General features: G+C 39.8%; 1 protein-coding gene across 9 annotated transcripts in view; it reads left to right on the plus strand.

Annotated features, from left to right (window-relative positions):
• The window catches only part of KLHL29 (kelch like family member 29), a 616,221-nt gene that overhangs the window by 108,075 nt on the left and 483,786 nt on the right, over positions 1 to 24,360 (plus strand). Inside the window, exon 3 of one of the 9 annotated variants that reach the window (XM_061622704.1) lies at positions 1,558 to 1,656. The exons of the other annotated variants lie outside the window; for them this stretch is intronic. The gene's annotated coding sequence lies outside the window, so the exon portion shown is untranslated. The remainder of the gene's footprint in view (positions 1 to 1,557; positions 1,657 to 24,360) is intronic. 9 annotated transcript variants of the gene reach the window in all.

Genomic DNA, 24,360 nt, shown 5'->3' on the forward strand with positions numbered 1-24,360 from the left:
GGTGCACTCACTATAGCTGCCCAATTTCCCCACTTTTTAAAGTTTTAAAGTTTGATAGAAGTATCTGTTGAATGTACATACATTCTTAAATCACAAGGCTTTTTTTGCATATTAGTGGATCTGTACTTGAGTTCAGAAAGTAGTGTTTTGACTTCAGGGTGTTGTGTTTTAGATTTGTCAATCAAACCGTGAGCCATTAATTTTACTTAATTTGTTTGTATGAGGAAGGAGAGAACTGACTGAGACAAATCAGCAACATATTTCCTTGGATGAGGAGGCAAGGTCTAAGCCCCGAGCCTGAGCTCGCACATCTGCTGTCCGATGTGGATGAAATTATAACTCATCAGGCTTTTGCTCAGGCCTTTGCTTTTTTCTTTCTCTCATTAGAGGCCTGATTTATTAAAATGTGTCATAAAGCATCATAAAAGCAGCAGTAGTAAACAAGCACTGAAACAAGGGTCACCGGAAACTGTGGTCCAGCGAAAGATTTCACGGAACGAGTAATAATAATAAATCTTCTCCCTAATGCATACCAAGCTTAATGTTTAAAACCATTAAGATTTACTGGTCTATGCATTCCCAATTTGAGAGTGGTTAATTTTTAGTAATTGCAATAGTTGCATGTCTATGGGTTGTATTCAATGGAATGCTGACAGGCATTCCATCAGTATAAGGATTTCTCCATGTGCAAAGGAAAATTTCCCCCCTGAATCCCCTATAGCTGTTTTATTTCTTAAATGTTGTATTTTTTTGTATTACATTTTGAATTCCAGGGAGCAGATTGAAGGATGAGAGAGTCCTGTGGCACCAGAAGTTCTGCTTACAAAGTTATTTAGTTGAATACCGCTGTATGATTTTAGAGTAGGCAATAGCATTTTATCTCGTCATTGTTCAAACCCAAGTTTCGATAGGAATGCCACCGCAGATTACCAGATTATGCAAAAATCCAATTAGCAGCACCCTTTTCTGTATTTTAAAATTGGGTTGCATGGTTGTCAGAAGTTGAGAAGAAGACTAGATGGCTTCCTTTCATCCTGAATTATCTAAGTGGGAGAAGTGGGTTTGTTGTCTCCTGATGAAAGATACACTTCCATTGAAGCAATGCTTTTTGCCGAGTAGGTTTGCATCTTCTTCTTTTAGTTATAAGGATTTCCTGTTGTAAACAAGGGGAGATTTCCCCCCCTACAGAATGAGCAGACAGAAGAATTATGTGGTACTCAGATGAAAGGGAGTGGTTTTTATACTACAGAAACTTTTCAATCACCTGGTCTAGCCAGGCTCTAGGCATTACTCCAGATACACGTTTGTGCTCAGAAGCATAATTATATTCATTCTGTTTTCAACATTGGTTTTGACTTCTGCTTGATTTTTTTTTCACGGTGAATGTCTAAGCTGTATGATAATACACCAGGTCTTCTTGTTTCCCTCCTGAAACTATTCCCGAAACCATACTTTTTTTGGGGGGGGGGGATTTTGGACAGGGAACCTTTTTACATTTAGTTTTGTATAAGGAGCTTGATTTATTGATATTCTTATATAATTGTATTTATGTCTTAGGATCCTCTGTGGCACAGAGTGGTAAGCGGCGATAACACAGCCGAAGCTCTGCTCACGGCCAGAGTTTGATTCCAGCAGAAGGAGGAAGTCGAATCTCCGGTAAAAGGGGTCGGGGTCCACTCAGCCTTCCATCCATCCGTGGTTGGTAAAATGAGTACCCGGCATATGCTGGGGGGTAAAGAAAGGCCGGGGAAGGAACTGGCAATCCCACCCCATATATACGGTCTGCCTAGTAAACGTCACAAGACGTCACCCTAAGAGTCGGAAACGACTCGCACTACAAGTGCGGGGACACCTTTACCTTTTTTATGTCTTTTTAACTGTAAGTTGCCTAAAGGCTTTGGTTGAGGACATGCACAAATTTAATAAGAATAATTTTATCCTGTGTCTTATGTTGAAAAGCAAATCTCTTGTGTCTCCCTCTGCCGCAATGCATTGGGATTCCAGCCATGCACAGTTGGGTGGTTTGTTCAGGCTCAGGTTAGCATATTAAAAATGCAGTCTTTGTGCAGCACTGATAGAGGAAGATTTGTTGACTTTACTAAGACTTGCTGCGGTAAGCACTTTGACAGTCAGGCTGTGAGAAAGCCAATACAGTTGTCTGCATGCCATGAGTTGTTTGGGCTTGACAGGCTTAGAGGAGGGAAACCTTGTTTGATTCTGCAAAAGGTATGAGAGTATGTTTGTGCTTGTGCATATACTAGTGCGGTGACAGAGGGCCTTGTGCTGTCTGGATTAAGGATGGCCAGTTTATCTGTATTCCCAGGGTTACCCTAGGCTCCAGACAGCCTTCTGGGGGCCAGGTTGTATTTTACTACACAAATTGATCTCATAAGATCAAGTTTCATAATGAAGATGGTGAGGGTTTCTCCACTGTATAGCACGTACATTCAAGGTGTTCCACATATGTCTGTACCTGAACATATTAAATATATGAAACTTAACTTTTTATAAACTATTTTGTATCTATATAGAATATCTTTTTTTCTCCCTAAGTTAAACTGAGAATGAGTCTTGCAAGCCTATAGAATTTGGTAGATCTACTGAAGGCGACATTAAAATTGATTTGGGGTTGGATCTGACTTGCAAGCAAAAAGTCAGTTGTCCCTGATCTAGATTAGTGGAAGGTGTGACTTTACCAAAAGATTATATTTTTATAGAAATATTTGTGTAGATATGCAAAACCAACTGTACAAATGTTGCAGAAACAGTATGCTTCAATGGACTTCCAGATTATACTCTTGTTCTATATTTGGTAGCATTTTAGAGTACATTTTCTACATCAAAATGAATTTTTCTTCAGAATTACTTGGATGACTTTTTTGGGAGGTACTAAGATGGCTTATGTTGTTTCATTGAGGAGAACAATTGAACCACCAAAGCAGCAAGAGGTCTTAAGAACTTTTTCTTAAAATTCTTTAAGACAAATTGAAAATAATTGTTTCTTAGAAATGATCCCCTTCATTATTAGAATTACTTGTAACTGAAAATGGAAATTGTGTGTTCCTTAGAGGAATTGTGGTGAGATTTCTTTTTTTAATCTAGTACATTAGCACTAGCACAAACTATTCCTTCATTGTAGATATTATATATCTTGCAGAGGCAGTATAAATGCCTCTCTGGTAGTGCTAGGAGACACTTGATCCTGATCACTGAAGTCTTTACTGGTATTCTGTCAACAGCAATTCAAATCAAGGCAAAGGAGAGTGACAGCAGGGACCCCCACAGAAGAAATGTAGAGAAATGTGCTTGGTAACTTCCTAAGGCAGGACTGTTCAATGTCTTGATTATTTGGAGCCTGACTGTGTTTGTGTAGGTTTCTCTGTGTGTGTGTGTGCGGGTGGGTGTGTATGTGTAATCTTTCACTTATTTTAAGGTGTAAATGTGTCTCAGTTTGTCATTATTCAGTGTTATGAATGCAAATTGCCTTTTACAAATTGCAAAGGTGAGAGGGAAACGGAGAGGAACACTGTAAGGATGCATGCATACTCTTAGGCTTTTATTATTATTTCATTTTTGTATTGGTTTGAGCATTTTGGTTTAGAAAAGCAGCTCATGAGCATATATATTATTAATCTCTTTCCCTTCCCCCTCTCTATATATGAATGCTCTCTGTATATGAGTGTTCCAATTTTCAAACATTTCCCTTCAAATAGTCTACAGTCTTGAGTGTTCTTATTTATGCATATCACTTCAAGGCTGTTTTGTTTTATTGGGAACATCCTTATATAAATAATTTATCATTTTAAAATTACTTAAGGACAAATACAGGATTCGTCTGAAATGTTGCGGAAACAGAAGACCACTTGCATAAAGATTTTTTCTGCTTCCTCAAAAAGTGTCTTTAGGTTTGGGAGGACCCTTCTAAACAGCGTGAGCTATGTCATGGGAGGGGGGGCTGCAAAGGTACAGGGGCGATTTTCCGGAGTGGCCAGAAAGATTTTGTGAGAGATTTTGTTTAAAGGGCAGAGGAGGGAGATGGGGTGGGAAATATCCTTGCATGAATGGCCTTCCACTCACACAACCTTTGCTGGTCCAACCCTTAGCGTGTGGGAAGTCTTCAGAAAAGGAACGGTCCCCCCCCCAAAAAAGAAAGAAAAAAGAAACGAATGATCCAAAAATGCTGCTGTCTGAGTTCAGCCATAAAGATGTCTACAGAAGCATGAGGAGTCACGTATTTAGCACAGCTCTCTGGAATCATTTTACATATCCAGGTGCAGCACATTTGAAAATGGAATTACTGCCCAGAATTCCCTTAAGGGCCAATATGAGGCTTCATAGCTATGTCCCTAATGTTATGATATGAGGAGGCATTCTATGCTGTGCTTATTTTACTCCCTGTGACGTGTGTTGCAAAGAAAATGGATTTAAATTGAAGAGGGAAAAGATTCTCACTCCCTTTTATGCCAGTCATTTTAATTTGGTTGACAAACATTTTTGAAAGCATTTCATAATTTAAAGAGGCAAAACTTGCATTGGTTCAAATATGGTGTTAATAAACAAAGAAGCATTTAACAAAACCTAGTAATATTTTTGAATAGAAAAACAAGTTTGTTACCAAAATTGCTGCCTGAGATCAGCCTTTGGGCTATCAAAAAGAAAAAAAAATGTCTCTGAAAGCAACAGTAGGCCTGTGTGTTGTGTAGTCTCTCCAATGCCACCTTCTCTTTCAGAGATTGAAAAGTTTGGACTCCAGCGTCCAGCAGATCAGAGTTCATTGCTAGATGCTGGCAGCACAATGCTTGCCCACCTGTTAGGCTCTCTGTGTACTTCCAGCAGGGAGCCTTGCTATTCTGGAATTTAAGCACTTTCAGCTTTAGGAAGGGAGTATGAAATAAGATATGATCTAGAGGAACTCTAGAGATGATGATCCTGGTTCTAATTTTACATCTTTGGAAGACTTGTTTGTTTGCTGCCCTCAATAGAATGGAGGTGGGGGAGGCGGAAAATTAGATGGTAGTCTGGTGGAGGAGTTGCATTTAGGGCACTGATGCTGAAGTTCAGGAGCTTCACTAGTATCTATTTCATATTTTACGAACAGATTAAACTTGGGGAAGGGCTCATATGGGTGTTTTTTTCCGTTTTTTCTCCTTGTGACTGAAATCATGTGAGACTTATTAATGGAAAAGGCATGAGATCTACCAAGCTGCTTCCTAATAATTATCATCTGTGAAGCAGATGGTTTGAGCATCTTCCCTGCTACATTTTCAAGGAAGTGTAGAGAGTCAAGCCTGGCTTGTTTCTTGTAATAAAAATGGGAACAAACCCAATTCTAAATCTAAAAAAAACAAAAAAACAAAACAAAAAAAGGAAGGTATAAATCAGGGCTCATAGAAAAGGGCTCCAAGTTAGCAAGTGTCAAATGTCAGCAATAATTTGCCATTTTTAGTATGACACCAATGGAGAACGTAAACACAGCATGCACTTTTTATAAAGACTGAAGAAGAAAACATACTTATCAAGCATCTTCCCACTTCCACCCTGCTGTAACTAAATGGGTAAATCTCTTCCTCTTGAAATACTGCAACTGAGTATCATGTTGAGAATTGATTGATGTAAAAGAAAAATCCTGGTTGATGGGCATGAAGGAATAGAATGTGGGTTAAAGCCAAATGATATGTGGCATGTCAGGCATAAATGTGCTTTAATTTAGGCCCCCTCTTGTCTTGATAACTCAACCGACTGACAAATTTTGTGCAATTGCTTAGAAGCATATTCTGTTTTTCATTGGAAGGGATGGATTTTTGAAAGAGGCACATTATGTTTGATAGGCATTAAAGCCTCAGACTGGCAAAATAGGATGTGTTGTGTGAACACCACTTTTCCCAAATAAACTTTAAGAATTGTTAAAACAGATAAAATATTTCTGAAAGCATTGTGTTTGTTTTTATAAAAGATGTCCTATCAACAGTGTTCGAGACATGGTGGCTGACTGAATTGATCTAGAAGCAGAGGTAGTGATTACACTTATTCCACATGTGAAGCTAATTCTGTTGCATGTAAAAGTGCAGTCTGTAATTATGTGTACTTTTTTCCATTGTGTTGGACCTATGTTACTTCTTTGTCTCAATATCAACTTTGTCACGAACTTTTCCTGCAACAAAGTCTCCATAAGCTACTTATGAGAAGCTTGTTCATAGGGCCACAGATGTCAGTTTTATAAAGGGCATAAAATTTAAAGGGTATAAAATTTATTTATCTCTCAAAACATGAAAAGAAGGTCCTGAGCTTTCTCATGGTTGCTGTTCATTTGTTACATTAAAGAAAAAAACAAGTGTATACAGATCAGTACCATCCACAGCTGTTGCCATAGGAATGCACTTATTCCAATATCTGAAATAGAGTACAAAACATCTGAAGAAGTGACCATCTGAGTTGGGGCCATTTTGCATAGCTGCTCCTATTCTGATCATATGACCAACCAGAACATACTGCATCATCAAATGGAATAGCTTAAACACCAACAAAAGTATGCCCTTTGTGATATCTTATTTTTGGTGAGCCACCTAAGGAATTTGACCTCAGAGTTGTGAGAAGCTTGAATCTATTCTATCTCTGCAGGCTTTTTATTTAGGGGACTTATTTGTCGCTCTTCACCCAGGGACTCTTGGAGTGGCTTAACACATGATTTAAAAGTAGACTAAGCTGCAGTAAAATTGGACAACAATAAAGCAATTATTGTGCAAGACAGATAAAATTCTAGCCTTTAAATTTCAGCCAACAGTTATAAATCTTAAAGACTGGGGCAAATAAAGCCTTCATGTGAAACCAGGAAAAAAGATGGCCCCAGGCAAGCTCTACAGAGGGTTCCAACCCCCCCCCAAAAAAACCACAACTGAGAAAGCAGCGTCTCCAGTTACCATCCACCAGAGTTCCAGTGGTGGTGGTAGGATGATTTTAATATCCAGGCGTGCTCATGTTGGAGGAGGTAATATTTTAGATAACCAATCCTCAAGCCATTTAGAGTCCTGAGATTGCGGGCAGGCCATTGGACTTATGCATACCACTTCCTCCCACTGTGAGAAGAAGCCAACTTGCAAAACTTAAGATGACATCTTTAACAAATGTAGGATCTCCCAACTTGCTAGTTCCCTTTCTAACTGTGATGACGGAAATAGATGAGTGAGCACACCAGTTTAGACCAGCTCTCGTGCTCATCTCAGAGACCAAGTAATGTTTAAGCAGGCCTTGTGTGCTCTGTTTCTTTGTGAGCATCTTTAGCAGCCTACATTTGAAGATAAATGCCTCAAATTGGGCATGTGGTTTTTTTATTAGGATGTTGTTGGGCTGCTGTTCCAAAGGCCTGCATCTTTCAAAAGTTTCTGGAATGCGAAAGAAAGGCAGCCTATACGGTGCCACTGTGCAGAAAAGTATTAAAAATGTTGACTTTGTAATGATGGCTGTTTTACAAAGTTTTATTTTTAGCCCACTTCCTTCCCCATTGAGTGTCATATTCAAGGAGAGGCGGTGATCACAAGATTATTGGCAAACTGCCATAGTAATTATCTGTAGACAGTATTTCTCTGACGGTATAATAATGCTAATAATTCAATTAATCAAAACAGTAAACAAAGGATAAATATAGGAACTCTGAAGGCAAAATAACTGGCACATTTGCTGTGATGGAAGCTCAATAATTGCATAGTAAGCCAATCCTCATTTGTGTTTTCCCATCTGTCCAAGTCTGAATATCAGTGATATGAGCAGAATCTCCCATTGGGCTTTTTTTGTCTTTAGTATTTCTAAAGAAACAATAGCTTTTCTATTTCTGCATTTGTAGTTATTGTAGTTACTTCTCCATCTGTCGCTCCTAACCACTCATAGGTAACAAAGAACAGAACTGGTCAGTAAGAAATGTGTGTGTGTTTGGGGGTGGCGTAATATTTCATTTTTCATAATCTGTGATTTGATCTGACAGCTCAAATATAAGCCAGTGTTATAAATAAAGACTGTTTCCTTTATTGCTGTTCGAAAGTCACTTTTCCTTAACCGCTGCTATGTTTGCTATAGTAAAGGACATAAAGGTCAGATTGTAAAATGATGGACAGAGCACATAAACTACATAAAGGAAAAACTAAAGTTTTGAATCAGCGTTGATTGTATGACTTGTGTCATAGCAGGCAAATTCATTGTATTTCCCTTACTGTATGATTTATTCAAACAGTCTTCACAGTGTGCAGATTAGCATAACCTCTCTTCTTAAACACTTATATTTTGATTTTAATAATTTTGTTTAGAAGAACTTTATGAAACAAATTTGAATGTCTTTAAACTAGCAAAATTAATATAATTGTAGGTTTTTGGACATAGATGTTAATTATTTTGTTTGTGTCTTCCTCCAGATTAATGAGAGAAATCAGTGAAATCTGAGCTCAAAAGTGTATGTCTCAAGTAAAAAGGGCCATAGGGCTATAGTTGGCCTTTTGGAGTTGAACAGTTTAGGAGAGGCAGTGACAAATAACTCATATGAAGTCTTTGAACATACTTTACTATTAATTTCCAAAGCACCGAGTTCATCTCTTTTAGTAACACTTACCTTAAATTCCAATATGAAGAATTTTGCTACTGACGAGCATCAGAAGGCAAATACTGAGAACCAGCCAGGAAGAAAATTTTCTGCTCCTAGCATATTGACCTGAATAGTAGAAATACTTGCATCCAAATATAGAAAGACTAACTTTGCCTGTCAGTTAAAAAAAGTAGGAGCTTCTTCAATGGAAAATGTTGAAAGTGCCTTGCCTGAGAGTCCTTATGTCTAAATGAGCAGTGAGTTGATTCACTCATTGTTGACTTATTAAATTTATATCCCACCCTTCCTCCCAGTAGGAGCCGAGTAGGAGTTGGTTCCAGTGAGATACAGGAAGACAAGTGTGCAGAAACGAGGCTTATGTGAATAGTGTGAGCTGCATGACTCAAACAGCAAAATCATGTCCTGTTCACTTCAGTAAACTCTTAATTTTGCAGTTTGCTGAAGGGAGCTGGTGATGTCTTATGAGTGCATAGAGGCCATTTATGTGAGCAAGAACAGGCCACTGAAGGCCAAATATTGCATGATTGCTTGACAGGTTAGCAAAATTTAGTATGCACAAATATGCTTGAAAAATAATGAATCCGAATAAATAATTTTTGATTGATTGATTATTTGATTTATATCCCGCCCTTCCTCCTAGCAGGAGCCCAGGGTGACAAACAGAAGCACTAAAAACACATCAAAACATCATAAAAACACCTTAAAATACATCAAAACAAAACAACTTTAAAAACATTTTTTTAAAAAAAAGCTTTTAAAACATCTTTAAAAAAGGGTTAAACATATTGTTTTTAAAAAAACATATTAAAAAGCAATTCCAACACAGACGCAGACTGGGATAGGTCTCAACTTAAAAGGCTTGTTGAAAGAGGAAAGTCTTCAAAAGGCACCGAAAAGATAGCAGAGATGGTGCCTGCCTAATATTTAAGGGGAGAGAATTCCACAGGGTAGGTGCCACCACACTAAAGGTCCGTTTTCTATGTTGTGCAGAACGGACCTGCTGATAAGATGGTATGTGCAGGAGGCCCTCACCTGCAGAGCACAGTGATCTCTGGGTATATAAGGGGTAAGACGGTCTTCCAGGTATCCTGGAATGTCCAGTGGCGGCTGGTGCCCTCTAAAACTGGTGGGGCTGCTGTGAAGTCACAGGTGTGGTCAAGGTCTGATTTTCTTCCCATCCTCCATTGAAAGATTCTGTAGATGCTTCAACACTGCAGTTTACAAATAGGACCTAAAGGAACTGAAAAGTGTCTTACTTTGGTTCAGAAGGGGTCCACAAAAGACAATAAAATTATCAATAAATGAGCATTTATATATGTATAAATGCAATGGTTAGAGCATTGGACTAGGTTCTAGAAGTTCCCCACTTAGCCATGAATAACAATTGAAACCCTTTTTAACAGCTCTCTCAGACTGCCTGCCCCCCCCAACACAGTGGCCATTCTTTTCTTTCAAGCTACATCTGGTTAGATGCAAAATGTCAATCATCCCCCCAACACAAAACGATCAATTTGGGTCCTGCTTTTCTTTCTTCCTCCAATAGTCAGCAAAAGGCCCATCATGACCAAAGCATACCCCCATGCCACTCTGTTTTTCATCTTGCTCCCCATTCAGCAACATGCACCCACCTACTTTGCACAATGAAATACTGAACTGAACTTACACAGAATGTTTGTTGCTGCTTTTGCCTACTGCTTGCAAAAGCAAGGGAATAGCAACGCAAACTCAGAGAGCAGCCAATGCAGATTTCAAATGCATGTATCTGCTCAGATTGAAATGCATTGAGGAGGCTCTGCGTAGTCCTGGCCTAATGCTATGGAACTTCCACTGCATTTCTGACTTCTCCTGATTGTTTAGAGCTTATTCTATGGGAAATAAAATCAAACCGGAGGTCGTGAGGTGACCCCTGCTCTCCCTAAGCCACTCCTACTAGAGCATAGCAATGATTGTGATTGGCTGCGCTTCCAGAGATCATTGGCCAGAACAGAAGATGAACAGAAACAAATCCAAATCTAAATGTGAGGTACTGTATTCAGTTGAACTTGAATGTAAGGAATAGGCTGGGGTATCGGTTAGGGTGGGCAGTGTCCCACCTGCCCTTAATGAGAGGCCTCCACTGGTCTAGTTGCTTAAATGAAACATGCTGCTTTTACATTCAGATTGCCATCCCCATATAGAAAGTTCACAAACTCTAACCATTCCAATACAGTGGGTAAGGCAAACTATAAAATCCACCCAAACCTGTCCCTCTCCCAGTTGCTGAAGGTGATTTTTTTTTTTTACTCCTTACTAATGGGAAAAGTGCAGATGAGATTGCTCAGAAAATTTGGCCAGCCTGCTTGATCCAAAAACTGAAAAGGATGCTTTCTGTCAGTATACCTCTTATTTATTTATTTATTATTTAATTTATATCCCACCCTTCCTCCTAGCAGGAGCCCAGGGCGGCAAACAAAAGCAGTAAAAACACTTTAAAACATCATAAAAACATTACCTTAAAATACATTAAAACAAAACAACTTTAAAACCATTCTTTTAAAAAGCTTTAAAAACATCTTAAATAAAAAGGGATATTGTTTAGGGAAAAAAAGGTTTTTTAAAAAAACATATTAAAAGCAATTCCAACACAGACGCAGACTGGGATAGGTCTTAACTTAAAAGGCTTGTTGAAAGAGGAAAGTCTTCAATAGGCGCCGAAAAGATAACAGAGATGGCACCTGCCTAATATTTAAGGGGAGGGAATTCCCAAGGGTGGGTGCCACCACACTAAAGGTCCACTTCCTATGGAATGACCTCCTGATAAGATGGTATCTAAAGGAGGCCCTCACCTGCAGAGCGCAGTGATTGACTGGGTATATAAGGGGTAAGACGGTCTGTCCGGTATCCTGGTCCCAAGCTGTATAGGGCTTTGTATACCAGAACTAGAACCTTGAACTTGACCCAGTAGCAAATGGGCAGCCGGTGCAATTCTTTCAGCAGCAGGGTGACATGTTGGCAATACCATTCCCCAGTGAGCAGTCTTGCTGCCGCATTTTGCACCAGCTGCAACTTCCAGACCAACCTCAAGGGCAGCCCCATGTAGAGCGCATTACAGTAATCCAGCCTGGAGTGCATGGACAACAGTGGTCAGGCTACCCCGGTCCAGAAACGGCTGCAGCTGTCTTATCAGCTGAAGCTGGTAAAAGACACTCCTAGCCACTGAGGTCACCTGGGTCTCTAGTGACAAAGATGGATCCAGGAGCACCCCCAGACTATGAACCTACTCTTTCAGAGGGAGTATGACCCCATCCAAAGCAGGCAACTGACCAATCATCCGAACTCTGGAACAACAAGCCACAGTGCCTCCATCTTGCTAGGATTCAGACTCAGTTTATTGGTCTTCATCCAGCCCACCACCGAGTCCAGGCAGCGGTCAAGGGCTTGCATGGCCTCTCCTGATTCAGATGTTATGGAGAAATAGAGCTGGGTATCGTCAGCATACTGCTGACACCTTGCACCAAATCTCCTGATGACCACTCCCAGGGGCTTCATATAGATGTTAAACAGCATAGGGTACAAGATGGTACCCTGAGGCACCCCACAGCACAACTGCTAATGGGGTGGTGGTGGTGATGATGATTTAACACTTAAAAAGCACCTATATTTTTCTAAGCACTGTACATACATTAAAAGTTTGCCTGCAGGCTTACAATTTAGTAAGTGTCCAAAACTTTCCCCATGAAGGACTGGTATTAACTGCAGAACGCAGTTTACTTTATTTCGTGGGGGGGGGGGGAATAAATGTTCAACTGTTAAATTATGAGTAATCTACAACTAAGTGAGAACTGAACACCTTCCAGAGCTTGGTTAGTTGGCATAAGAAAAAGTATAGCGTCATCCAGTGGAGATCTTTGGGAGAACCTACTCTGAGGGCAGCTTCTCTCATCCCTATAGTGAGCATTTCACCTTTCATCTGTTTTTAAAACTGCAGGGATTTCCCTTGCTTTTGTGGGCCATCTTCAAAAATGCATGGTTAATTCTTTTGGTAAAACAAATAATTTAAAAAGTATTTTGATAGCTCTGGTTAGGTTTGAGAGAATTGTAGCCTATTTTTTTTTAACTTTATGCTAGACTTTTTAAAAGCCAACTTAAAAACCCCCACAATTTTCAGAGACATATTTGAAATATGTGTACACACACCCTGTTGGAAATAAATGGTACATTCCTGCTCCTAGTAGTGGGGCAGTCTAAAAGTTGTATTGTTGATTCTGTATATCATTCCCTTGCAGCCTTCTTCCAGTACAGTGGGCACATTTTGAATTTCGAGAGAGTGCTGTGGGTACTAGACACAAAATGGCTGCCATAGGTGTGTGGCATAACACAACATGGTTGTCATAGGAGACATGGCATAACATAAAATTATAGAGATACAGCTATTAAAGGCACAGGAGCCCTGTTTACCCCAATGCCAGTCCTAAAGCCTGCATCCACTTACTTGTGGGTAAACCCCAATAAACACAAATACTTATTTCTGAAGTAGACATGTATACCATTCGGCTGTAAGTTAACTGGACAGTGAAGCCTTAATGAGTGCCAGGATATCAGTCCTTGTACAGCAAGAGACACTACTGTTTCTCTTTGTTTTCACATTTTGCATTTGGAGAGGAATTTTTTAACACCCATCCACACCTATTGTGTAGTAGTATTTGAAGAAAATAACTTGTAAAACTTCTATGGACTACCTGATCTCAGACAAACCACTATAGGAAACATGCATCTGGATGCTAGTGGAAAAAGAAGGGTAACCTACAGAGATCCCAAGGACTTCTTAAAAATAAGATAGAAGCAGGAAAAGAACTAAAGAGGAAGAGAAAACAGCACCTTTTTAGGACCCCAGGGATTCCTATCGCCTGGTGTGCAAACAACTCACTTATCAATCACAGCTCTGACTTCACACTCCTTGTCTAAAAACTAAGGGAACAGCCAGGCTGACTCATTTCAAAGAAGTCACTTAGAAGGATACCTGCACATTTTGCTTCATAACTTTCTTTCTAGGAGGACTAGAGACTGATTTTTAAAAAAATGAAAGCTCAAGAGTTTGGGGCCCTTTCCTGGGGGTGCCAATAAAGGCCTATGTGAGTTGGTGACCCCACAGTAGATTGAATGCCACTGTTGCCTTACTGTATCAGCGCATAGATACTGTTTTCACATTTTGTTTTGCACGTAATCCTTTGAATCTGATACTTGCTGTGAGTGCTTAATTTCCTAGTGTTCTGGAGTTATTATAACTATTCAAGTCTGTAGATATTGCAAACTACAGATAAGGCCTTGGTGCACACTTTCTGTGGACATATATATGATTGTTTTCATATATATCCTAAATCTGTTCTAAATCTATTCTAGGGGTTCTTCCAACTCTCCAGAACAGATGTAGAGGGGAGGGAGGAGAGGGTGGGAAAGTCCTGTTGCACTAGCAGTAATACTTGCACTGATGAGAACCATTAGTAGAATACTGCCGATAATTTATCTTTCTCTCTTGGGGAGAAGCTTCTTTGTGGATTCATAAGAAAAGCCCTGCTGGGTCAGGCCATAGTCCCACTGACTAACCAGATGGCCTTGGGAGGCCTGCAAGCAGGTTATGAGCACAACAGCATTCTCTTCACTCGTACACTAGTAAATGGTATTCAGAGACATATTATCTCTGATACTGGAAAAGTACACAGTTATCATAACTAGCCGTTTTAAACATATCCTCCATGAATTTATCTTACTGCGTTTTGAAGCTGTCCAGGTTAGCGGTCATCACTTCATCTTGTAACAAATTCCATAGTGTGCTATGGGAAGTACTTTCCCACCACTGGGCTTCACTGGATGACCCTGGGTTCTACTTTTGTAGGAGACAATTACTTTTCTGTATTCACTTTCTCCACAGTACGCATAGTTTTCTGCACCTTTCTTACGTTCCAGACATTGGTTACCCAAATTAACTTGATAGCCTTTTGTTTTAGAAAGGTTCATAGGTCTCAGATTAGGAAATCATGACCATTTTTATTGTAGTTGCAATTTCAGTGTTAATTCATTTCAGTAGTACATGTTCAAGTGAAGCAGTAGTTGCTGATGGTAGATATATTTCAGTGCATTGGAAATGTTGGGTTCCCAGTGCTGTACTCTGACCATTGCCCATGCTAGCTGGAGCTGATGGGAAATGAAATTCAGCAACATCTCGAGGGCTATGCATTGCCTATCCCTGCCGTATACTCATAAGATCAATTTAGATTTAACCTGGAATGTTCCCAAGGTTGCTGATTTTCCTCTCTAGTACATGGGTCTCCATTCTGCTTCCTGTAGATTAGCTTGTTGAGATGTTCAAATTGGATACAGTTCACACTTGGTTGTTAAGCTATGTTTTGGAAATGAGATACTGTGGCAAATTTGAATGTCATGGTATACTAAGGTTTTTGAAAACTATGAAACTGAGGAGGGAACCCATACATAAGAGAAGATCGTGTGAGCCATCTTTGGGGAGGGGTAAGAGTGTTCCATGATGTAGTGTTGCATCTGAAAAGAGCCAGTTTCTTTCCCCGTGTGCTGTTTAGCAACATTTGAACGCAGCACTTTGGGAGTACACAGTAAAATCCTTTTTAAACTGTGCTTAAACTGTGGCTGTCAATGCATTTTCCCCAAAAGAGTTTTTCAGGGCACTGCTGTGGATTTACAATACTTAAGCCATGGAGGGAGCCTGACATTACTAAATCTGCTGTGTTCTGCAGTTTATTAATCTCAGCCATCCCATTGTGTTTAAGCTGAATTTCAGTTTCTTTAGATACCAACTTGACTATAGATTTCAGAGAAGCCATGGGAATGGATAGTACTACTGATATTAGAATACAAAGTCGCTTGTGTGTGCGTGCGCGCATGCTGTTTAACAGCTTCTGTGATTTTTTTCCTAAAAGATAGAGATTTTATACATAGCTAGTTATAGAAGGTGATTAATACAGGACTTACAAGAACAGGTATCTGATGAAGTGGACTGTACTCCATGAAAACCTAAACCAGGACAAACTTATTAATGTTTAAGGTTCCCCAAGACTTGGTTTTTGCTGCAATAGTCTAACATGTCTGTATCTCTGGGAAGGGTTTAGGAAGAAAGTTTATTTCCTGTTTCTCATTACATCCCAACCTTTTCTCATCAAGCTCAGAATAGCAAACACAAGATTCTCATTTTATCCTAGCAATTCATCTGTGAGACAAGGTTAGGGTAAAAGATATTAACCTGTCCCCAATCTACAGTGAGTTTGGCTGTCTAGTTGGTCTTGCACACTGTGGTCTTGGTGCTGGACTACTAATTCCCATCAGTTGTTACGATACAAGTCCTGACCTCACCTGAGGCAAGGACAGTTTCATGTAAAGCTCTGATGTTGCTTCAGCAACAGTTTAGACTGAGCCTTATGTAGGAGCAGCAGGTTTTGTCTCAAATTGTAAACTCCACCTTTACTGAAAGGTGCCTCTTCAGATAAGGAGGCCCAGCCTGCTTCAGCAATTTTTTACTGGGGCTTCTGTGATGGAATCCTCTGAGTCAGAAGATAGCAATGCAATATCCTCATGCTGGAGGGGTGCTGGTCCAGTGGGCTCATCTTGCAGGCTTGATTTGTGGGTTGGCCCTGCATGTAATGCTCCATCTGATTTGAAAGTCCTCTGTCTCATCCTCAGAAGAAGGGAAATCTGATCCCAGATCATGACATCATCCCTGACCAGTGGTCATGTTGACTGGAGCTGATGGGAGTTGGAAATCAGCAACTTCTGGAGGACTGCAAGTTCCCCATCCCTGCACATGAATATGCATATTTTGTTATCTTAAAGCAAAGGGTAGTGCAACAGGCAGTTATGATACCTCCTCTGTTCTCTCTTAAAATGTCAGGTGAATGGCTTTCTTCCTTTTCCGGCCTCATACCATAACTTGAACGCAGCTTTTAAAAAAATACATATTAACATTTAAATTGCAAGTTTATACATATGCAGTACATCCTTTGTGTCTGCTTGAGAAAGACACCATAATTGTGTATGGTGAATTGTTCTGACAGTAAACGGTCAGAAGACTTATAGCCTGCATCTGCTTGTGTAACTATTATGCCAAAAAGGAATAATCTTACTGGAGAATCCTATTTCCAAGAACCATTTGTACATTCTGACTCTACTTTGTATAATAGGATTACATATTTCTTATCACAAACACAAACTGGATATATGCCAATTATATGTAGGAATGTGACTTGAGGCAATGTCTAACTCTCTCCTTGCCTCTTCTGCCATTTCCATTCTGTTCCTATTCTTAATAAAAAGGGGGGGACGGACATCCACCACAGGTGACTTTGTATTTAGAACTTATCACTAAGAATGTCAATGTGGATTGGTATACACAAGGAAAACCACTCAGCTTGCTGGAAACTTGCATTTTAGATAAAGCCTGACAATGAAGAGCTACAAATATTTAAATTCTGAATTTTAGGAGAGGGAGGAGATGCTTGTCATTGTATTTATATATTGGAATCTATTTATGAATCTTCCCATAAAATATCTTGAAGTGATTCTGCAGTAAAACACCAACAATAAAAGCAATTAAAAACAATTCCTGATGTAAAAATAATTTGAAGTACAATACATTTACAGACTGGAATAATGACTTCTGGTTAAAAGGCTTGTTGTTGAAAAAGGAAGATCTTTAATAGGAGCTGAAAAGACAATAGAAATAGCATCTATAGGATTAGTTCACATTTACATGACACAGTAACATCCTACACTTGATATTAACTGGGCTAATGTAATGATGTTGGGCCAAATAGAACATGGTCTCTGAAAGCACCTTTCTAGGGCACTTAGTCTAGCTGCAAAGCACTGCATTGTCTTTGGCTCCACAGTAATCACTAATTGTTACCCTTTTTCAATAATAATTTCTACATGCTGTTCAGTTTTGGTCTGCTAGATCTTTGAGAGACGGTGTGACAATCTCAGAACAGTAAATGATACCTAGAGTTTTTTATGTGTGTTTCAAGATTAATGTAATGTTTGAAAGCAGTGTTAGTTTGTGAGAACTTCACTATTTGTCTCAATTGCTTAATTTATTTAAACAAGTAAAAAGTAATTGCATGTATTTCTAGGCCATTTCCCCCAAACCACACTCCCCTTGCCCATCAGCTGTTGATGCCAGCTGATGGGCAGAAGGAGGGGGTTTAATCCTGCCTTGGCTGTGTGATACTGTTCCCCACAGGGGCACAAGATTGCAGAGCCAAGGCAGCAGGATTTATTCCTCACTCACCAACTGAGCAAGGATCAGTTTAGCCTCGTGCTAAAGCACCTTTTTAAGCAGCTCGCATACATGAGGCTTTTGCAAAGGCTTTACGACAGCTTCTGTGCTCTTGTTTGCTCAAACAGGAGTGTGGCAGCTGTCTTAAAGTCTTTTCTAAGTCTCCCCATGCTTTGATTGGGGGGTTAAAAGGGAGAGGGAGACTTGCAAAAGCATTTTTAAAGTTACCCTTTGTTCCACTTTTAATTCTTCATGACCAGGGACTTAAAGAGGGAGGGGGAGAATTGGAAGAGGCTTTTCCAAGTCTCCCCCCTTCCCCTTTAATCCCTGGTCATGGAGACTTAAGGGAAGCACAAGGGATTTTTGATAGGTGGGCACTCCCCCCTGCTTGACTATCATGTGATGTCATAATGACTCCATGTGATTTGGCCTGCAAGATGGATCCTGATAACTGGCCCATGGAGCGAAAAAGGTTCCCTGCCCCTGGGGTAGTGTATTGATCACTCTCAACTGATATAAAACACAAAAGGTAGTTCTCAAGAGACAGGATTATCTCATTTATATGCTAAGGTAACAATCTATTCAGATACATGTAAGAAGTTAAACATATGGATGTTAAGTTTGATCTACCGCTTATGGAGGAGTTTAAAAATCAGTACCTGAACAATCAGGAAATAAGAGTGTCTTCAGAGCTGTGAAATCAACTATAAATCTATTTCCTCCCAGGTTATGAAATGTTTATATATTACTGGTTTACTGCAGATAGAGTCACTGAATTTACACTTACACCTCAGCTGTAAACAAATCAAGGAAAATATTCCATAAATCAGTTTTTAAGGCATAGCAGTGTCGCTGTCACTTAGGCCAAGATAAGAATCTCCCCCATACAAGCATACAAAACAAATGAGGATTTATAATTTTCTCTGTCACAGCTCATAGCTTTTAAAGGTTATAAAATTCCACCCCAGTGTTTGCTTTGAATTCTCTTTTTAAAAGGAGTGGAAAGAAGGTGTCCTGGGGCACAATACATATAATCTCTTTTAAAGTCTGAAAAATAACCCAAGAACACAAAGGCTATTAACCTACAACATTATGTTTTGGGTAACTCCTCTTCCAGTTCTCCTTTAGGAGCACAAAAGTAATTTTTACTTTGCTCCTGAGGCACAATGACAGAGATGTTTCCGCTGCATGCTTGAAAAAAAGGGTTCCTGTTTACTATAAGTTTCCATCTGAAAGGCATCAACACATTAGTTTAGAATGCATCTGACTCATTGTCAGTGTAAGGAGTGACAGTTACTTTATTCAGAAAATATGAAATGGCGAAGATCTAGCATGGCTAACACCCAAGGTGAAGCAGCAGCATGGGGATGGATCTGCAAGTTAATTGTCAATTAGGGAAGACTGCTAGAGTGGTCTGGATGCCTATGCTGAAGAATTATGAGTGAATTCTACTCGATTGGGCTGTGGGCAGTACAGTAATTACTGTACATCTTTATAGGAATGGTGGCTCATTGAAGGATGCATGCTACCATATTCAGAATGAAAGGGTGTTAATCAAGCAGTCCGATGAAGAATGCATAATTCATGGTAAGACACTGTCCTAACCATGGTCTCCCAAAAACAGGAAAAGGATGGTACATATCTTTTGCCTTAGGGTTGTCTTTGTGGAAAAACACACTCACTCGTTTTCTTCTATCCAGTCTTTTGGATGTATGTAAGTATTGCCCAAAGGGAGCTAATTATTGTTAGCTGTGATGTGTGTCTCCAATGGGATTGGTTTTATTTAAAGCAGCCTAATGATATGGACAAGGTGCTTGTGATGATGCGGCCAGCAACACGTCCTCTTGACCTTCTTGGCTTATTAAAGCTTGCCAAGGAGGTTTGACCGAGTGGATCCAGGGTGTGGTCAACACATCGTTGTGGGAGTGGTTCCAGCCACCCTGGAAGAGGCGGTAATCTGATCGCTCCTGAGAAAGCCCACCCTGGACTTACTGGTTTGTAACAACTACCAGCTGGTGGCAAATACCCCCTTTTTAGGGAAGGTGATTTAGAGGGTTGTGGTGCAGCAATTGCAAGTACTCCTGGATGAAATGGATTATCTTGACCCATTCCAAACTCGGCTCAGCCCTGTTTATGGGACTGAATCGGCCGTGGTTTCCCTGATGGATGACCTTTATCGGGAGAAAGTCAGGAGGAGGGTGACCCTGTTATTCTTACTTGATCTCTCATTGGCTTTTGATACTAATGATCATGGTATCCTTCTGAGCCAACCTGGTAAGACGGGTATCAGAGGCACTGTTTTACAGTGGTTCCAATCCTACCTCCAGGGTCATTTTTAGAGAACAGCATTGGATGATTGTCTTTCAGCTCCCTGGCACTTGTGTTGTGGGGTGCCATGGGGGACCATTTTGTCCCCCATGCTGTTTAACATCTATATTAAGTTTTTGGGAGCGGTCATCAGGAGATTTGGGATGAGGAATCAGCAGTATCTTGATGATACCCAGCTCTGTTTCTCTGTAACATCTGAATCGGGAGAGGCCATGCAAGCCCTGGACCGGTGGCTTGACTGAGGGCCAGTAAATTGAGTCTGAATCCTAGCAAGATGGAAGCATTGTGGGTTGGTGGTTCCTGAGTTCAGATAATTGGTCAGTTGCCTGCTTTGGTTGGGGTCATACTCCCTCTGAAAGAGCAGGTTCGTAGTCTGTGGGTGCTCCTGGATCCATCTTTGTTGCTAGAGGCCCAGGTGACTTCAGTGGCTAGGAATGCATTTTAGCAGCTTTGGCTGGTAAGACAGCTCTGGCCATTTCTGGACCGGGATAGCTTCTGGACTGGGACTGTTGTCCATGCACTGGTAAAATCCAGGTTGGATTACTGTAATGTACTTTATGTGGGGGTGCCCTTGAGGTTGGTCCAGAAGCTGCAACTGAAGCAAAATCTGGCAGCAAAATTGCTCACTGGGGAAGGGTATCACCAACATGTCACCCTGTTGCTGAAAGAATTGCACTGGCTGCCCATTTGCTAGCGGGTCAAGTTCAAGGTTCTAGATTTGGTGTACAAAGCCCTATATAGTTTCGGACCAAGAGATTTGTTCCGCACAACATAGGAAGCAGACCTTTAGTGTAGTGGCACCTTCTCTGTGGAATTCCATCCCCCTAAATATTAGACAGACACCATCTCTGTTATCTTTTTAGTGCCTACTGAAAACCTTTCTCTTTCAACAAGAGGCCGTGTCCCAGTCTGTGTCTGTGTTGGGATTGCTTTTAAGATGTTTTTAAAGCTTTTTTAAAAGCTGCTTTTAAAGATGTTTTGTTGTAAAGATGTTTTTTTATGATATTTTACAGGGTTTTTTGTGCTTTTTTTGCTGCCCTGGACTCTTACTGGGAGAAAGGGCAGGATATAAATCAAATAAATAAATAAATAAATGTAGATAAAAATGTGTGACATAGCTCATTTGAATGACAACCAGAACCAAACATACCTTATAAGACTGAAATGTAAGATTTGCGGGTTTGGTATCGTTATTCCCTTTTGAGTAGCCCTACTAGCTTTATGACTTATGTTTAATTTTTAAATTTTGTTTCTGTAACATGTCATCTCAAACTTTGTAAACAATCCTCATTGTCTAATTATTGCTGTAGCAATTTAACCTTGCAAAATATAATTTTCTTGAGTGACCAGATTTAGACTTTTAAGTTCAGTTTTCATCTATATATAGTTCCCACTTAACCTGATCAATAATGAATTATTGCAGCTCTAATCAATTAAAACATCTTTTAATTAAAAACTGTCCTGATTAAACAGCAGTTTAAAAACTTTTTATAGTAAAAAATACTTATAAAAATGCAGATTTGAAGTGCCATCTTAAAGAGGCACCCCCCTTTTTCTCTCACCAAGAAGGGTTGCCTCTTCTAAGATACCTATAACATAAAGTATTCTCTTGCTTCAGAGAAATATTCTTGCCTATATGCAATATCAATTAATTGATTCAACACATCTGATTAATTGAATTAAAATTCTGTAATTGGGTTGCAGCAGCTAAAATAAAGAGGGCAGCAGGAAACTATGTAAGAAGACTGGTGCTGGGAGCAACACTTCTACCTTTTCTGCCTTCCAAATAATATAAACCTGGCAAGAGTCCACCAAGAACTGAGATAACTGGGCTGCTGCCGGGAAGAAGGGTGGGATATAAATATAATAATAATAATAATAATAATAATAATAATAATAATAATAATAATAATAATAAACAATTTAAAAAGAATGAAAATGCCTTTCAGATGTAAATGTTCTTACATTTCATAGCTTCATATTTGCATAAGGTAACTTTAAAAAACCCACAGCCCAGCTTTATCCAAACATATTTTAAAAAGAACAATATATATTATAGTGAAGTGATATTTAATTCAGATTAGCAGAGCTCTCATTCATAGACCACCACCAGCAAACTATCAGTTACTGCTATGGTGGGGAACCTGTGGCCCTCCAGCTGATCCACCTCCCACCAGCATGGCCACCGGTCAGGGATGATGGGAGTTGTAGTCCACCAACATCCGGGGGAGAGGCTCAGGTGCCCTATCCTTGTTTTTACTGTATAATTTAGAGCAACTGAGTTCTGAAGACATTTCTGAAGATGGCACACCCAAGCCTACTCCCAATAAGTCACTCAGTTTTTACCCAAGGTGAGCATTTAATACAAAGAAATTAGTTAAAAACACACACAATTCTACTTTGTGTCTATGAAGCTCTCAGACTCCATTCAGTGTCATTACAGGTGCCTCACTATTTAGAGACTTGCTCAGATGCTATACAGTAGGGTCCCGCTTTCCAGCGTTCTGCTTTCCGGGGTTCCGCTGATGTGGTGGCTTTCAGTCAAGGGAAATTCCCCGTTTTAAAGCCAATTTTGCCATTTTGCGGCATTTTTGCATGACGTGACACGACCCATTAAAGTCAATGGGTTCCACTTTACGGCGATTTCCGCTTTACGACAGGGGCCTGGTCCCTAACCCGCCATATAAGCGGGGCCCTACTGTATAAATGAATGGGATTTTTGTTGTCGAAAATGAAAAGAGGCTATAATGCACAAATTCAATAAATGCAGGTTCTGCTAGCAGTCAGATGACATTTGCTGTAATAAAATTGCTTAAATTATTGTTTAGATTTGAAACAGGTTAGCACTACTTTCTTAAGGATTTGGTTATTGTTTCTTTTTTTAAAGATGTTAATGGAGATTCCAACTTGTGCCTGAGCTAAGTGTTTATGTATAATTTATACAGATGTCTATTTGAAATTGATATCAAAGGCCAATATTTTAACAGAGGAACATGCAGTGTATTTTGTTTGGGGGAAGTCTTGCCCTGATCTCTGTAGCTTCAAGATTTTCCATGATAAATAGCTTCAGAGCTTCTTTAGTCTAGTTATTACTGTTAGCATTCCAGCAGCCATGCTATGGCTCTTGTGTTCAATGGGTGAGTACAACCAGCAAAGTCTGAAGAGCATTGTGTGGGCATATATAACAGATCTCCTGTGAATGTAACAAGCTGTGGGATTCCAAAGGATCAAACAAATAAACCAAATTGAGAGCCCATCCAAATGCCCTGTTCAGCCACCAAATACCTACTTTTCCTATTTTGTTCCAAACCATTGTAAATCCCTGATTCTTTGTCAATGTGTGTATTTACAGTATTTAATTAAGGTTCTGCAAGTACTTTTAATGTCTAATTCTGTTCTCTCAGGATTCATGAGGGGTGTGTGTTTGTACCTGACCTTGCAAATCTGGTTTCTGAGGTGACAATGACTTGAAGCTCATGATCCATCTATTTGTGAAAAAAGGAAGAACAACATGTTGTCATGGTCAGATCATTATCTTCTGAAGGGACAACCCTAGGTTTCATTACTGTCTTTAAGATCAACCAGGAACCTTATGTAAACCTAAAGTCAATTTCTGCACCATGTTAGGACTGCAAGGGCATACATAGAGGTGTTTGTTCTGATTGCCCCTCAGCTGTGAAGTACTCTCCCTTTAAAGACCTTTAAAAGTTTCATTCTTCTGAATGTGGTAAAAGACTTTTTATTTCAGGTGACTTTTAGTCTCCAGAGTTAGGGAGGTATTCTTCTGGAAGACAACTTACAGTAATTAGATCTTAAGATGATATCTGGCTATGACCAGAAACAGTAGCTCAGGGCTAATGATCTTTTTGGGCCGGTGAACACTTTTGGAATTTTGAGTAAGGGTTGTAGGTATCTAAATGGCTGTGATAGGGATGTGGCATAACATATGAATTGGCTTTTGTGGGATGTGACATGACAACATAGCTTCCAATCTAGAAGATCAGAAAAAGAGACAGGACCACAAAAATATGCAGGCATGCCTCCTGTTAGCTACTCATTAATTGAAAAAAGGTACCTACATCAGCCATCACTGTACTTGCTTACAGAGAGAAGCTCTTTGCACCGTTCCTCTGTTCAGAGAATAGAAGGGAGTGTGGGTATACAACTG

This window comes from Rhineura floridana, chromosome 4, assembly GCF_030035675.1.
Source record: "Rhineura floridana isolate rRhiFlo1 chromosome 4, rRhiFlo1.hap2, whole genome shotgun sequence".
Classification (NCBI taxonomy): Eukaryota; Metazoa; Chordata; class Lepidosauria; order Squamata; family Rhineuridae; genus Rhineura; species Rhineura floridana.